We start from the raw sequence: 6,000 nt of genomic DNA, 5'->3' as shown, positions 1-6,000 counted from the left end.
TTAACCTGGGGGGTACTTGTTTGTGGCAACAATACATTTCCTGGTGTATGAGGTCAATAAATCGCAGGCCATGTGGAGGTTAGGAATTTCTAGTTAAGAGTTAGACTTCAGTAGAACTTAGGTAGATTTGATGAATTGTTTTAAACCACTTTGAAGTAATTAATATATTAACCACATTAATTGAGTGCTAGGAAATAGATTGATTTTAGTAATTGAATATAGAATAGGTATTTTACACCCACGTTTGTAATTGGGAAAGTTTAAATGTTGCCAAATGTTGTGCTGTTGATCATGCTAGTAAATGAGCTATACCTAGGAAACTAATTGTTCTTAGGTTACCAAAAAAATGGCCTACAGGTGTAAGGCCAAGGGAGTCTTCACATAATCATGAGAAAATATGTATTGATTGTCTTTGCTCTGCTTCAGTGCTTATGCTGATGTAATCCCACCGCTGGCCTTAAGGTATAAAGACCCGCTGAGACCCTCAGCAGGAGATACTTGCACGAACTAAGGTGTCTAGTCTACCTCACTTCTACCTCGCTCCACTTCCCTTAGCCCTCTGAGAAAGAGGAAAAACTTCACCAACTCCGTCCTCTCCATTCTGAGATCCCTGACACGAATTCTAGCTGGAGCTGGTCTCCAGCACCCTGGCCTCACCCAGACACTACACTACCATAGTGAGTTTGCATAAATTCAGCAAGAACAGAAATCATTATGCAGACTTTTAATTTTGTTTTGTTGGAACTTCATATAGGAACCCTCAGACTGAGAGCTCCTAAAAACCAGGAGTCAGGGCTCAGGACCACGCCAAGATCTCACCATCAGATGTGGCCTACGGTACCTGTATCTTCAGGGAAATCCCTCTCGAGGGTCCCGAGACATCTGGGGTTTCTGGGCCTGTCAAGGGACTTCTTACCCTCATGATAGACCCTTTGTACCCCTAAAACAGGTGCCAGGATATCGTATCTTTGTATGCTCTGAGATCAGTTTGGTTTCTGAAAACACAGCATTCCAGACAAAGCCTTGGTAAAATCCCTGTATTTCCAATGGTCTATTAAAGCGGGGGGGGGGGGGGTAGGAACATTATTGGATTTGTTCAAACACACATTTTGAAACCTGAAATCAGAACATTTAGTAAAAATTTTACATTTTGGGGGGAGAGAGAGAAAAGCAACTGTTTCAGCTTGCTCATAAAAAGATACAAGATTTATGAGTCAAGATTTGCAGTTATCTTTAGTTTCAGGAAAAACCTGTATTTTTTTTTCCTTAGTGTGAAAGAACTTTAAAAGGTTTAATGTGCATGGAGAGAAAAGAGAAGAAAGAACACTGGGAATAAAACACCCAAAGTTCTCCATCCCCTCGTTGGTAAAGACCCAACCACACAGCCTTGGCCCAAAGCTGGGCCACTGCAGCCTGAAAGGCCCCCCAAGTCTCAGGCACCTTCAGGTGGGGACCTGGGAAATGGATGGAAGGACCCAGAAAGTCTGGGCCAAAAGGAGCAAAATTAAAGTACAAGACAAGGGAAAGGTCACTCTCCCCATGGGTCTCTTTCAGGCGTCTTCTTCCACGCATCTAAGTTTCTGGTTCAAGTTTCCAAGAAGCAAGGTGGCTTTTCCACAAGTCTCTCTCCTGTGTGTCTCCCGGTGCTCTCTGCTCTGACAAACCTTCAAGTTCTGAGAAAATCGTCCATCAGAACAGCCGGTCCCAGCTGACATTCCTTGCGGCCGTCATGATAAGCCCCAGAACCAGCCGTCAGCCTCCTGGTTATCTTGCCCCTGGTACATCAGAGGGCACCAGTGTCTGGCACTCTTTGGGGCATCATCAGGGCAGGAATCTCAGTTTAAAACAAGAGCTTTAGTTAAAAGAAAACAGATCATGAGTCATGTAGTGTGTATGTGCAGCCTGTGTGCGCGCAGATTCCTGTACTAGGTATGGGCCCTCCCTCCCTGGCTCCCTCTCAGAAGGACAGAACTGAGGTAGATGACGGGGCACTGCCTGTGGTTCTCACCTGTGTGGTCAGTTGCAACCACTCAGGCTCAGGGAACAGCAATGAGGTTTCTTTAACAAACAGGAGAGCAGGGAAATAAAGATTCTCTAAGGCCTCAGTGGCCAGCTATGTCACCCCAGATAGTGTCCACAGTGTCCAATAGTCCCAAACTAAGGCTGCCTGTGTAAGGTGGTACAGTCCCATCAGGGAGGGCCTGGAACTGGTGGCACAGCTACCAAGCACTGGGCCAGGTTCCAAGTCCCAGTGGCAGCTGGAGATGCTCCCACGGGGTGCTCCCCTTTGAGGAGACACCCCAACAGGCACAGCCTCAGTCTGAATGCCAGGCTGGATGGGAAGGAGGCCACAGCACCGAGAGGTGGTGCTGGACACTCAGTAGCAATGACAGGTCTCAAAGGTGACCTTGCTGCTGTAGCCCTATCTGAATTCTGTATTTGTGTTTCTTTGTTTGGCACAGAGCCTTGGCATTATTAAACAAAGTGAATTTTTCTTAATGAATGTGGGGGGTTAAAGCAAAAGGATATAACCTTGTCCCCTCAATAATTTACTTTCTCTCCACCTTTTTCAAAATTATTGTTCAGAAAACATAAGTTACAGATTCGCTGGCTGGAAAGACACAGTCACCTCTTAGGTCACCCCTGGTATTTACGCAGGAGGTTGGTTTCTCTTGGTCTCTCAGCATGACCATCCCTCAGTAGGGTCCTCAATGCGGAGTTTCAAATGCTACCATTGCTACGTCTCCTGGCTGGATGTAGATTATTTCCCCTCATTAAAAATATTTAATAATGGGCCTCCCCTGGTGGCGGAGGCAGTTGGGTGCAGCGCTATGGGCTGTCTGCAGCATCTGTGGCGCCAGTTCCATCCCGGCCGGCTGGCAAGGGTGTCACTGGCGCAGCAGACCTCTCCTGTCTCGCCTGCTGCTCCCCCCAAGAGTGTATTTCGTCAGTCTGCCTGTTCTGTTCCCCGCTCTGTCTCTGGTGGGTCCTCTCACCCTCCCGCACATCTGGCCTGTGCCCTGGTTCTTGTATGAATAAATAAATAAATCTTTAAAAATATTTAATAATTGGGCAACAATCTGCTCAGTCTTTATAAGCTCTCCATGGAATAACTTTTCATTTTTTACCATTTCCAGCTGGCTGCTGGGCTTTTCTTCTGTCACCTTCTTTTACATAACTGCAGCATCAAGTACAAGATCCATCTCAGACCCAGCAAACAGCAGAGGCTGGGGACCCAGTGGTGGTGCAGGCAGGTGCAACAAGACACAATGGGGGACTCAGTCAGTGGGAATCAGGCTTTGTGGTCAAATGAGTCTGATGCCAAGCTAGAGAGGGTCAGTTCACCATTCAGTGCTGCCGGGCCAGGAAGCCTGGGCTGGTCTGCAGCCCTGGTCAGCAAAAGGCCCAGCCTGGGGGCGATCAAGGTTTACTTTTGAAGTTTGGCTTAATCTGGCCTTTCATTTGGTTTCTCTACATCCATACATAGGTGATATCATCAGGTACTGTCTTTTTCCTTTTGACTTTTCCCTCTTCCATCCATGTTGCCACAGGGGCATGAGTTATGTTTTCTGACCGTGGATGCTATTTCATTATACAGGGACACACATCACCTGTACATGTACATGTATGTAATATATGTAATCCCAGCTTATTCTTGATTTCTAACCTGTTTGGGGCATTTAGGTTGTGTCCATACTTGGCTACTGTAAATAGTGCTGCAGTGGAGACATGAGTGCAGGTCCCTTCACAGTAGAGTATCCTCTGTGAGTAGATCCTCAGTGTAGAATTGCTGGGTGCAATGGCAGATCCACATTTACTGTTTTTAGAAACCTCAATACTCTTTCCATAAGGGCTGGCTCAGTCTATATTCCAAAAACAATGTAGGACTGCCCCCTTTTTTCCATATCCTCCCTAGCACTTGAGTTTCTAGTCTTCTGGATATGGGCCATTCTTGCAGGTGTGGTTTAAACTAGGCGATCATAAAGCCACAAAATGTGGGCAAAAATAAATCCTGTAACACTCAGGCCAACACAAGGCTGTTTCACACTGTGGAAGAAAGAAAGTAATCATGAAGAAATTCAATGAATTACCTGAGTGTTAACATTAAAATAGTCCACTGCATTCTCAAGATGTCCTTCTGAAAGCATCTCCATCACCTAATGCCAGGCTCTCTGCCTCAACACACACCCCCACTGCAGGCCTCCAGAATCTCACCTTTAGGGACTCAGATACACTTCTGAGCCCTGGGACTCTGCTGTCCAGGGAGATCACAACAAAACTTGGTCACGATGAGACCACAGGAGGAACTGATGAGGGTGACTCCCCCATGGGCTCCATCTACACTGTCCCCAGGGGCTCAGGGATCCAACCCCTGACCCACACTTACCTGCAGCCTGAGTGTAGCTTCCTCCTTGTCCACCTGTGGGAAGAAACATCATGTGAGACCAGGGAGGAGCCAGGTCAGAAGTCCTAAAGGAATCTTCTAATCCTGCAGAACAGGGAAGTTTCCAGAACTGTGACTAAAAACATAGATTAGGACTCTGAAAAATGAAGAAAGGAGGTGAGGGGGGACTGTACCTCTGGACAACACACATGTGCACATGTGCGGATGGAACTTCCCATTAAGCAGGTAGGGCAAGTTCTCCCTGGGACTTGAAATCCCCCAGTTGACAAGTTCCCCCACTCCCTTCCCTACCTGAGTACTTCTTCTATGTCCTCACACATGAAGCCACCTTGTGTCCAATGCCCACACCCGCAAAGAAAACTGAACAAGCGAGGAGGACAATGGCGATGATGGAGAACTTAAAAGGTGTCGCTGGAATGGAAGAGAAGGTCAGACTGTGACCCACAGGCCTCAGTCTCACCTTCTGAAGGTCTCCAGAAGGGCTCCTGATGGGTCTGAGAACAGCCTCTGTTCCCACATCCCCCTCCTTACCCCATCTCAGTACTTGGGGCTTCAGCAGGCCCTCATGCTGCACATAGCACGTGTATTTCTTCTCCTCTCCAGAAGGCACCTTCACAGCTGCCCACTTCTGGAAGGTTCCATCCCCCCCAGGCCTGGTGTCCACGAGCTCTGTGTCCTGGGTCAGGTTCTTCCCAACTCGCTGCCAGGTCAGGGTGATGTCCGCAGGGTAGAAATCCAGGGCCCAGCACCTCAGGGTGACCTCATGCTCAGAGATGCGGTGTTGAGTCACATATGCCCTTTGGGGGCCTAAGTGGGAAGAATCGGAAATTTCATTCTTTGTGTTTCCTCCATAGACACTGAAGCAGCCTCATGTGACCATTCTCCAATGGACAAAACAACATGTTTGGAGGGAGGAAGCACAAACCCCAGAAACCAGCCTGGTCTGGGAGTCTGGGATAGTAAGTGAGAGCCCAGGGTAGGATGATGCAGGTCTCTAAGCATTGAAAACGTGGCAGACAGCTCCCTCTCTGGCCAGAAGGGGGCGCTTCTCTGACCATGATTCCATTTCCCTGCGGGGTTGCGCCTCAGGGAGATCCAAGGCCCCGCAGCCCTCTTACCTCTGAGCTGCAGCGCCTCCTTCCCCATCTCCAGGAGTCTGGGGAGCCACTCCACGCACTTGCCCTCCAGGCTGCTCCGGTCCTGCTCTGCCCGACCTTCCTCCTCCCACTTGCGCTGGGTGAGCTGAGCCGCCAGGTCCGCCGCGGTCCAGGAGCGCAGGTCCCCGCCCAGGGCGATGTAATCGGCGCCGTCGTAGGCGAACTGATCATACATGCTGAGGAGGCGCCCGTCGGGCCCCACGTCGCAGCCCAAAGTCCTCTGGATCGTGTGAGACCCTGAGCCCGCCCTTCAGTCACCCCGTGGTCTCCCGCCCGCACCCGATCCCCCGCCCTGAATAATCCCAAACTTAAATGAAACCTAAAGGGTGAAAGTCCCGCGGGCTCTTCCCTGGTAAGTAGCTTGGCAGGTGCCACAGGCTCAGGGGGTCACTGAGACTAGGGGCGGGGGGTGGGGGCGGGAGCGGTGACCCGCCCCGG

General features: G+C 49.5%; 1 pseudogene across 1 annotated transcript in view; it reads right to left on the bottom strand.

Moving 5' to 3' along the window:
- Positions 1-4,709: 4,709 nt before the first annotated feature.
- The window catches only part of LOC311188221 (lathosterol oxidase-like), a 42,749-nt pseudogene continuing 41,458 nt past the window's right edge, over positions 4,710-6,000 (bottom strand). The window contains exons 4-6 of the transcript in view: positions 5,711-5,799; positions 5,524-5,647; positions 4,710-4,816 (exon numbers count right to left, since the gene is read on the bottom strand). The product of the transcript in view is annotated as a lathosterol oxidase-like (transcript). The remainder of the gene's footprint in view (positions 4,817-5,523; positions 5,648-5,710; positions 5,800-6,000) is intronic.

This window comes from Talpa europaea, assembly GCF_964194135.1.
Source record: "Talpa europaea genome assembly, chromosome: 2".
In the NCBI taxonomy this organism is placed as follows: domain Eukaryota; kingdom Metazoa; phylum Chordata; class Mammalia; order Eulipotyphla; family Talpidae; genus Talpa; species Talpa europaea.
Note: the sequence above shows the minus strand (reverse complement) of the source record. Positions and strands in the feature narration are given on the sequence as shown.